The following is a 10,653-nucleotide window of genomic DNA, read 5'->3' as shown; positions in this document are numbered from 1 at the left end:
AAAAGCTTTTGACAAAATTCAACACCCATTTATGATAAAAAATCTCCAGAAAGTAGGCATAGAGGGAACCTACCTCAACCTAATAAAGGCTGTATACTACAAACCCACAGCAAACATCATTCTCAATGGTGAAAAATGAAAGCATTTCCTCTAAGATCAGGAATGAGACAAGGATGTCCACTCTCACCACTATTACTCAACATAGATTTGGAAGTCCTAGCCACGGCAATCAGAGAAGAAAAAGAAATAAAAGGAATACAAATTGGAAAAGAAGAAGTAAAACTGTCACTGTTTGCAGATGACATGATACTATACATAGAGAATCCTAAAAAACCCACCAGAAAACTACTAGAGCTAATCAATGAATTTGGTAAAGTTGCAGGATACAAAATTAATGCACAGAAATCTGTTGCATTCCTATACACTAATGATGAAAAATCTGAAAGAGAAATTATGGAAACACTCCCATTTACCATTGCAACAAAAAAATAAAATACCTAGGAATAAACCTACCTAGGGAGACAAAAGACCTGTATGCAGAAAACTATAAGACAGTGATGAAAAAAATTAAAGATTATACCGACAGGATATACCGTGTTCTTAGATTGGAAGAAATCAGTATTGTGAAAATGACTATACTACCGAAAGCAATCTACAGAGTCAATGCAATCCCTATCAAATAACCAACGGCAGTTTTTACGGAGCAAGAACAAATCATCTTAAAATTTGTATGGAGACAAAAAAAACCCCAAATAGCCAAAGCAGTATTGAGGGAAAAACACGGAGCTGGAGGAATCAGACTCCCTGACTTCAGACTATACTACAAAGCTACAGTAATCAAGATAATATGGTACTGGCACAAAAATAGAAACATAGATCAATGCAACAAGATAGAAAGCCTAGAGATAAACCCATGCACCTACGGTCAACTAATCTGTGACAAAGGAGGCAAAGATATACAATGGAGAGAAGACAGTCTCTTCAATAAGTGGTGCTGGGAAAACTGGACAGCTACATGTAAAAGAATGAAATTAGAACACTCCCTAACACCATACACAAAAATAAACTCAAAATGGATTCGAGACCTAAATGTAAGACTGGACACTATAAAACTCTTAGAGGAAAACATAGGAAGAAGCAACCTAAATGCCCATCGACAGATGAATGGGTAAAGAAGATGTGGTACATATATACAATGGAATATTACTCAGCCATAAAAAGGAACGAAATTGAGTAATTTGTTGAGACGTGGATGGATCTAGAGACTGTCATACAGAGTAAAGTAAGTCAGAAAGAGAAAAACAAATATCGTATATTAATGCATGTTTGTGGAACCTAGAAAAATAGTACAGATGAACTGGTTTGCAGGGCAGAAGTTGAGACACACATGTAGAGAACAAATGTATGGACACCAAGGGGGGAAAAGCGTGGTGGGGTGGGGATGGTGGTGTGCTGAATTGGGCGATGGGGATTGACATGTATACACTGATGTGTATAAAATTGATGGCTAATAAGAACCTGCAGTATAAAAAAAATCAAAGAACCTAGAAAAATAGTACAGATGAACTGGTTTGCAGGGCAGAAGTTGAGACACACATGTAGAGAACAAATGTATGGACACCAAGGGGGGAAAAGCGTGGTGGGGTGGGGATGGTGGTGTGCTGAATTGGGCGATGGGGATTGACATGTATACACTGATGTGTATAAAATTGATGGCTAATAAGAACCTGCAGTATAAAAAAAAATCAAACAAACAAAAAAACAACTAATACTAAACTTTCTTTGGGTTATTTGTATGTAAATATGTTAATATAAATGTTTCAGACATTACATGAAATTTCTAAAAATCTTGTATGTTCTGTTAGAATGTTATAAGTCATAATTCTAGTTATTACTTTAAAATGTATAGGACTGAGTGAACTTATGAGGATGATTATAATTTTTGTGACTTTCTGTTTGAATAAAAAAAAAAATCCCACAAGGACTCAGAGGCAAAAAATATACAAATCAATTTTCACTGCAAAGTAAAGGAGCTGTTACAGTGGAGGATTACTGGACTGAATGTCAATATTATGATATAGTATGGGTGTGTTTCGTGTTTGGTAATTGCAATCACTGTTGCTTTTGTTGTGGTCATCCATTTACAATGCTTGGTGTCAGTTTATTTATCTCTTGTAAAAATAAAATACAGTGTGTGTGTGTGTGTGTGTGTGTGTGTGAAAAATAAAAGCTATTACAATATTACTGACCATATTCCTTATGCTGTATATTACATCCCTGTGACTTACTTATTTTATAACTGGAGGTTTGTACCTCTTCATCCCCTCACTTATTTCACCCATCTTCTCACCATCTTCAAATCTGGCAACCATCCATCTGTTCTCTGTATCTATGAGTCTGTTTTGTTTCATTTGTTTGTTTGCCTGCTTGCTTGGTTTTTAGATTCCACATATAAGTGAGATCATAGGGTATTTGTCTTTCTCTGTCTCATTTCACTTAGCATAGTGCCCTTTAAACTATCCACATTGTCGCAAACATCAAACAAAAGATCTTTTGCACATCGAAGGAAACTATCAACGAAATGAAAAGGTCACCTACTGAATGGGAGAATATATCTGCAAATGATATATCTGACAAGGGGTTTACACCCAAAGTATACAAAGAACTCATAGAGCTCAATATCAAAAACAAAAAAACCAAAAAACCAAACTGATGAAAAAATGGGCAGAGGACCTGAATAGATATTCTTCCAAAGAGGACACACTGATAGCCAACAGACACATGCAAAGATGCTCAACATCACTAATCGTCAGCGAAATGCAAATTAAAACCACAATGAGATACCACCTCACACCCATCAGAATGGCTATCATCAAAAGAGGACAAATAACAAGTTGGTGAGGATGTGGAGAAAAGGGAACCCTTTAGCAAAGTTGGTGGGAATGTAAATTGGTGCAGCCACTATGGAGAACAGGAGGATAAAGGGATACAATCTTAAATGAAGGTTACTAAAAAAATTAAAAGTAGAACTGCCATATGATCCAGAATTTTAACTTCTGGATATTTACCTGAGGAAAACGAAAACACTAATTTGAAAAGATGTTTGCACTCCAATGTCCATTGCAGCATTATTTACAATAGTCAAGGTATGAAAGCAACCTAACGATCTATCAGTAGACATATAGATAAAGAAGATATGGTATATACGTGTGTGTGTAATGGAATATTACTCAGCCATCAAAAAAATGAAACCTAGCAATGTAATTTTAATTGTCCAGTCTGGAATTTTCTGGTCAGCACCAATGAGTTAATCTGTCACGTGGGCTCTCTCCATCCCCCAAAGGAAAAAGAGGTAATCAGTATTATGGACCCTCACCCTTCCCCTGAAAGGTGACCTGGCCTGAAACAATCCTTCTCTTTTGTAATAGCTTCCTTGTCCCACCCTCCTTCTGCCTATAAAAACTTTCTATTTTGTACAACCCCTCAGAGCATCCTTATATTTATTAGATGGGATGTTACCTGATTCATGAATCATTAATAAAACCAATTAGATCTTCAAATTTACTTGGCTGAATTTTGTTTTTTTAACACTACCCAATATGCTTATAATATTAAACATTTATTAATTTTAATTTAAAACATCTAAATAGAACTTGAGATAGCTTTGACATGGGATCACATAGCCATTCGATGACTTTAGCATAATGCTACAGGAGAACTTTCACACAGTGTCTTTGACAATAAAAAAACATTATTTTGTCATACCCAAATTTTATTAAAAAATAGTATTATTCCTGCTTAACAACCAACAATATTTGTAATTTTCTTTGCAAATGTGCTCTAGAGGTAGCTTTGTTATCTGTCAGATAATCAGGATCATGAGAGGAGTTCTTAAAATTCTTTCCTCTGCATAATCATGTTTATGATCCTAAATTGATATTTGGCAAATGGAATAAACTGATAATTCACTCAAAACACGTTTTCCGTATAACATTTAAGAATTCATCTTTGAAATGTCATTGTTTATAACATTATAGCCTCAATTCACAACAGACTCTTCAAATTATATGGAGGCCAAATCAAAATATATCGGACACAAATCGTGACGAAAATAACAACTATTATTTTGAGAACAAGAATTTAGATAGGACTTAACTGAAAAATGAACAGAACAACACACTCATTAACTATATGGAGCTTATTACTTCTTATCCTAAAAACAACACAGAACTAAAATCAGAGATTAGTACAGACAGAAAAAAAAAACAGGAAAAATATGAAAGGAAAACAGAGCACATTTATCCCATTCAAACATCCGCTTTATTTGATTGCAAAGAGCTATGGAATAAATCAACCCATCTAAAGTTACATAACCTGAAAGGAAAATTTTTCTTTTCAGATGATCACAAATGGACCCCGCGGAAGGAGAGGTTGTGTTTGACTACTATCCGCTGCTCATCAATGTTAAAGGTATAAGCATATGAAACATTAACATATAGACAGTTGGCTTCTTCTAGCCAGATCTGTGATTTGGACTAACTCAGAGTAAGTCCTCAGACGAGAATGCAGTCCTGCTCGGATGGTGTCTTGCAGAGGGCGCAGGAGGCACAGTCCCACGTGACCAACCCCCAACCTTTGCCTGGAGACCGTCAAGTTCTCTCCCCCTCCCAAGAAGATATGGGGCCTCTCCTTTTCCCCTCAGTTTCTTGGCTTGGAATAAAACTTGGAGCTTCTCCCTGAGGTTGCAGAAGTGCTCTCCAGGCCAGGCCCAGCTCCTGAGATAGGACTGCCAGAGTAAATGCAGGCCACCCAGTTACATCTGAATTTTAGAGCAACACCAGCTAATTTTTTTTAGTGTAAGTATGTCCCACGAAAGATCTGGGATAAAATTATGCTAAAAAATTATTCATTGTTAATCTAAAATTCAAAGTTAATCGGGTATCTTGTGTTTTATGTGCAAAACCTGGACACCCTTGCTGGAGGGGACACTTTTAGGTGACAACATTACCATTCTGGCAGCTGTGAGGCAATCGAAAACTAGTCCTACAGCAAAACCCAAAGACTGAAATCAACATGAAATAAAACTTCCAGAGTGTAAGGAATGTCCTCCAGTATCAATACAAACATTCAACAAAGGTTGGTCTGAGGTCTTTTATATTAAAAATGAGAAAAACTTGGCCCAGTTGGTTGCTTGGGGGAGGGAAGAGGGGTAAGAAAAATTCATATTGATCTACTTTTTCAGTTTTTGAAACTGTAAAACCTTTATGTAACTATCACAATATAGCAAAGCTAACTAACTCTATCTCATTCACTTTACCCCATGTGTCACATTCCTACCATCTTCAGATGACTGCCAAAGAGCATTTCTTGTTTTTGTGCATTAGCAAACTTCCTTTTGCCTCATCCTGTGAAGCCAGTCCCCCACAGGCTTTCTGCTGGTCGAGTGGCTATGATGACTTGATCAGAAGTATTATTTTGAGCACTGGGTGTGTAAAATGCTTTACATACAAAACTCTATGGGAACCCTCCTACATGGCTGGTGGGAATGTAAATTGGTGAAGCCACTATGGAGAACAGTACAGAGTTTCCTTAAAAAACTAAAAAGAGTTACCACATGATCCAGCAATCCTACTCCTGGGCATATATCCAGAAAAGACAAAAACTAATTCAAAAAGATACATATATCCAGAAAAGACAAAAACCAATTCAAAAACTAATTCAAAAGCATATCATTTGCAAATATATTCTCCCATTCAGTAGGTGTTCACAGCAGCACTATTTACAATAGCCGAGATATAGAAACAACCTAAATGTCTATTGACAGATGAAAGGATAAAGAAGATGTGGTATATATAAAATGGAATATTACTCAGCCATTAAAAAAGAATGAAATAATGCTATTTGCAGCAACATGGATGGACCTAGAGATTATCATGCTAAGTGAAGTCAGTCAGACAGAGAAAGGCAGAGACAAATATCATATGATATTTATATGTGGAATTTAAAAAAATGATACAAATGAACTCATTTACAAAACAGAAATAGATTCACAGACATGGAAAACAAATTTGTGGTTACCAAAGGGGAAAGACGGGAGGGATAAATTCGAAATGTGGGATTAACAGATACATACTACTCACAACACTGTAAAGCAATTATACTCCAGTAAAGATGTAAAAAAAAAAAAAAAAAAAAGATACACACTACTATATATAGATACACAACAAGAACCTATTGTATAGTACAGGGAACTATATTCAATATCTTGTAATAACCTATAATGGAAAAGAATCTGAAAAAGAATATATATATGTACACACACACACACACACACACATATACACACAACTGAATCACTTTGCTATACACCGGAAACATTGTAAATCAACTATACATCAATTAAAAAATAAATAAAACAACTCTGTGAGGTGGGTACTGATATTTCCATCTCACAAGTGAGAAAACAAAGACCCAGAGGCTATCAGCTTGGCCTTGGTGGGTGGTGTGGCTATGAAGGTAGGACTGGTCTTTAAATCCTGAGAGGAATTCTAGCCCTATGGTCCTCTATGCTACCTCCTTCGTCTCTGATGCCCTGTGGAGCGATCTGGACGTGCCCAAATTCTGCCCATCATTTGCAGAAGGCCACAAGGTGAAAGTGAGACCTCCAAGGGGAGAGTGAAAATTCAGGGGAAGAATTACTAGGAGTCAGGTGCATCCTGCTTTCTCCACTCCCCTTCTTTGTTTGTTCTTTCCATCAGTCCTCATTTTTTGAGGGCTTCCACGCCACACCCAATCAGAGTTTATTTTCTCCAGCGTTCTTTGTTCATCCTTTGGAGGATTTTGTGTTTGTTTGTTTGAGGGGTGCTTCCCTACAAATGCAAAAATATTCTCAAATATACCATCCATTGAAAAACTGCCCCCTGCTGTAATGAAACGCTTCCTTGGACTGACCACTTAATCCTGTCTAATTCCATATTCAAAAGCCATTTAGAAATGGGTTTTCTCATCCATACTTTAAACAGTTAATCTAGTCTTATTGTTTGGTTATTCTTCTTTGATTGGTTCACTCTGTTTTATTATATTGAACTCATTTAAGAGCTTCTGTTTTATAATTGTGTGGGACTGGGGGGTAATTCATTCAAAGGTGTGTACCCTCTAAATAAATTACTCTCCTTTTGCTGCTAATGTGAACTGGTTCTATTGAAAGGAGGGAAAAAGAGCAAAAGAAAGCTGAAGATACAGCTTTTGTTAAAGTGAGGAGAAAAAGTACGCCAATTCTGTTCAGATAACACCTTTAAAAACCCATAGCGATTATACAAAAGAGAACAAAAGCATTTTAGGGAGACATGAAATAAATGGTAAACAATCATACCTCCAACATAGAGAATGCGTCATTTCCTCATTTAAAAGAAGGTACTGGAAGTCAAGAAAATAGGTTTTGGCCTTAAGAAAAAGAACAGAGGTTGGGCTTTTTTTTCCTGTGTTTTGCAGTATTTATAGAGGCCATCCTATTAATTAGCTATACTTTTAAAAATAACCCTATGAATCAGTTTTTAAAACTCCAAAAACTGAGGAAAAAGAGAAAAAGTTCAGTTACGTGTAATTTGCACATCAAGTAACTGTGCCTGAAACTTTTTATTCCAGAAAATATTTAACAATTGCTTTCTTCTTTTTAATTAATTTTTTTAAAAGTCTTTTAATTAATTAATTTTTATTTTTGGCTGCGTTGGGTCTTCATTCCTGCACGTGGGCTTCTTTTAGTTGCGGCGAGCCAGGGCCACTCTTCGTTGCGGTGCGCGGGCTTCTCATTGCGGTGGCTTCTCTTGTTGCGGAGCACGAGCTCTAGGCCCGCGGGTTTCAGTAGTTGTGGCACATGGGCTCAGTAGTTGTGGCTCGCAGGCTCTAGAGCGCAGGCTTAGTAGCTGTGGAGCACGGGCTTAGTTGCTCCGTGGCATGTGGGATCTTCCCGGACCAGGGATCAAACCCATGTCCTCTGCATTAGCAGGTGGATTCTTAACCACTGTGCCACCAGGGAAGTCCCCAATTGCTTTCTTCTGATACCTAAGAATAAGGGCAGATTTCATAGCCATTTTTATTTGGAAAGTTGTTTCCTGTTGTAAATATCTGCGTGGAAAAAAGAATGGAGCCAATACTTTTCATAAACTATGTAATTTGATGGGTGCCCAATGCATAATTACCCTGGCATTATTCATATGTTATGGCAAAGAATGGAGATGATATTTCTGATGAAACTGTATCCAAACATCTCACTGTACCAAATTTATGAGAATTAACAAACAAGTTCAATGCAATGGGGAGAATTGGTACGATTCTTCGGAGGGGGTGGCTGTGAGCCACTCCCAAGAGAGGCGAAACAAAGAAGAAATTGTGATCCATGGTTTTTATCAATGAGACCCCTTTTAGTTGACTCATCCAATGTGAAAATGAAATGAAGCATCATCTCTTCTGCAGTCAAGAAGATAATTAATGAGCAACTCATTTCTAAATGAAGGCCTAAGGGAATAAAGCAACCGGCTTTGAATTTAAAAACAGAAAAGTGGTTACATGTTGGAAAGAATACCAAGCCAAAAATCACTCCATTATGTGGAGAAAAGGTAACCCTCTTGCACTGCTGGTAGGTGTAAATTGATATAGCCACTATGGAGAACAGTATCGCGGTTCCTTAAAAACTAAAAATAGAACTACCATACGACCCAGCAATCCCACTACTGGGCATATACCCTGAGAAAACCATAATTCAAAGAGTCATGTACCACAATGTTCATTGCAGCTCTATTTACAATAGCCAGGACATGGAAGCAACCTAAGTGTCCAATGACAGACGAATGGATAAAGAAAATGTGGCACATATATACAAGGGAATATTACTCAGCCATAAAAGGAAATGAAATTGAGTTATTTGTAGTGAGGTGGATGGACCTAGGGTCTGTCATACAGAGTGAAGTAAGTCACAAAGAGAAAAACAAGTACCATATGCTAATGAATAAAAATGGAAACTAAAAAAAAAAAACAAACCGTTCTGACAAACTTAGGAGCAGAACAGGAATAAAGACGCAGACGTAGAGAATGCACTTGAGGACACGGGGAGGGGGAAGGATAAGGTGGGACGAAGTGAGAGAGTGGCATGGACATATATACACTACCAAATGTAAAACAGATAGCTAGTGGGAAGCAGCCACATAGCACAGGGAGATCAGCTCGGTGCTTTGTGACCACCTAGAGGGGTGGGATAGGGAGGGTGGGAGGGAGATGCAAGAGGGAGGAGATATGGGGATATATGCATACTTATAGCTGATTCACTTTGTTATACAGCAGAAACTAACACACCATTGTAAAGCAATTATATTCCAATAAAGATGTTTAAAAATAGCAACGAGAAAAAAAAGGAAAAAAAAATCACCCCATTAATGTTTGAATTTGAGTTCTTATTCATTTTTAAATGAGCTGTAACCCATGCTGAGTACCTCTGCGGGTGCTACTCATCAACTGTAATTACCATCTTTGGTAAAGTAAGGAGAAACAGGAATACTTTTCCTTTTAGTTTTATTGCTATACGTTTGCCCTTAGATTTCAGACAAATGAAAAGCCGCTTGAAATGAGGAAGGGTTTTAGAAAGAATGTCAGTAGAGCAGAGGCAAACATCCATCTTTGGATTCCTCATCTAACATTTTCAGGCACCAGCTCAGATGATCTTCAATGATGGTAACAGTTAATATTTATTGAGTGCCAACTAAATGCCCAGTACTTTGCATGCATTGTCTTTTAAAATTCTTATCCCAAACCATTGTGTTACCCTCATTTTACAGATGGGGAAACTGAGGTGGAGAGCGTGAAAGTTCCTTGTCCAAGATCTTACAGCTGATAGAGGCAGAATTCAAATCCATGTCTGATGGTTCAAGAGCACACGTCCAAACACTGCTTCTATCCAATTGCATGTGCCAAAATAATTAGGGTTGGAGGGCTGCGACACAGCCATCGGCTTGGCTAAGGGATGTCTTCCTGAGTGCTGTATGACCGAGTGAGGGTCAGTTCTTGCCTCTCCATGCTTCAGAAAGGTTCTGACCAGAAAATATTCAAGGACAAAAGAGGTCAATTCTATCTTTGAGAAAGAAGGAAATTCTCTTCTCAGTTCTGAAAGATCTGCAGAAGTACATTCGCGCATCCTCCCTAGTATGGGCTGAACTGGGTCCCCCGCCGACCTCAATTCATATGTTGAAACCCTAATCCTCTTAAAGAAAAAAACGATTCATGATACTTGTTCAAGGTGGTGAGGGCAACTTTATGCAATGAGGGGTTTGCAGTGGGGGAAAGAGATCAGCCCCAAAATAAATATAATAAGGACAAGTGGAGATTTATAGACAAGGAGGCTGGTAGGGGGTGGGGGGTAGGGAGGTGAGGGCGGGGGTGTGTGGAGGGGTGTCAGCAGATAGAAGATTACTAAAAGGCTATGGGGATTTTTGGTAGACCCACTCAACAGAAATCTTGCCAAAGACAGGACCGGTGCTAAGGTAGCCAGGGTTGGTGAGGAGGAAACTGATCAGCTATCCAGGGTGAGAGATTTTTGTTAAATTGACCCAGCAGGATTCTTTTTTTGTTTTTTGTTTTTTTTTTTGTGGTACGCAGGCCTCTCAC

Source organism: Physeter macrocephalus, chromosome 18 (genome assembly GCF_002837175.3).
Source record: "Physeter macrocephalus isolate SW-GA chromosome 18, ASM283717v5, whole genome shotgun sequence".
NCBI lineage: Eukaryota > Metazoa > Chordata > Mammalia > Artiodactyla > Physeteridae > Physeter > Physeter macrocephalus.
This window is presented reverse-complemented; position numbering follows the sequence as displayed.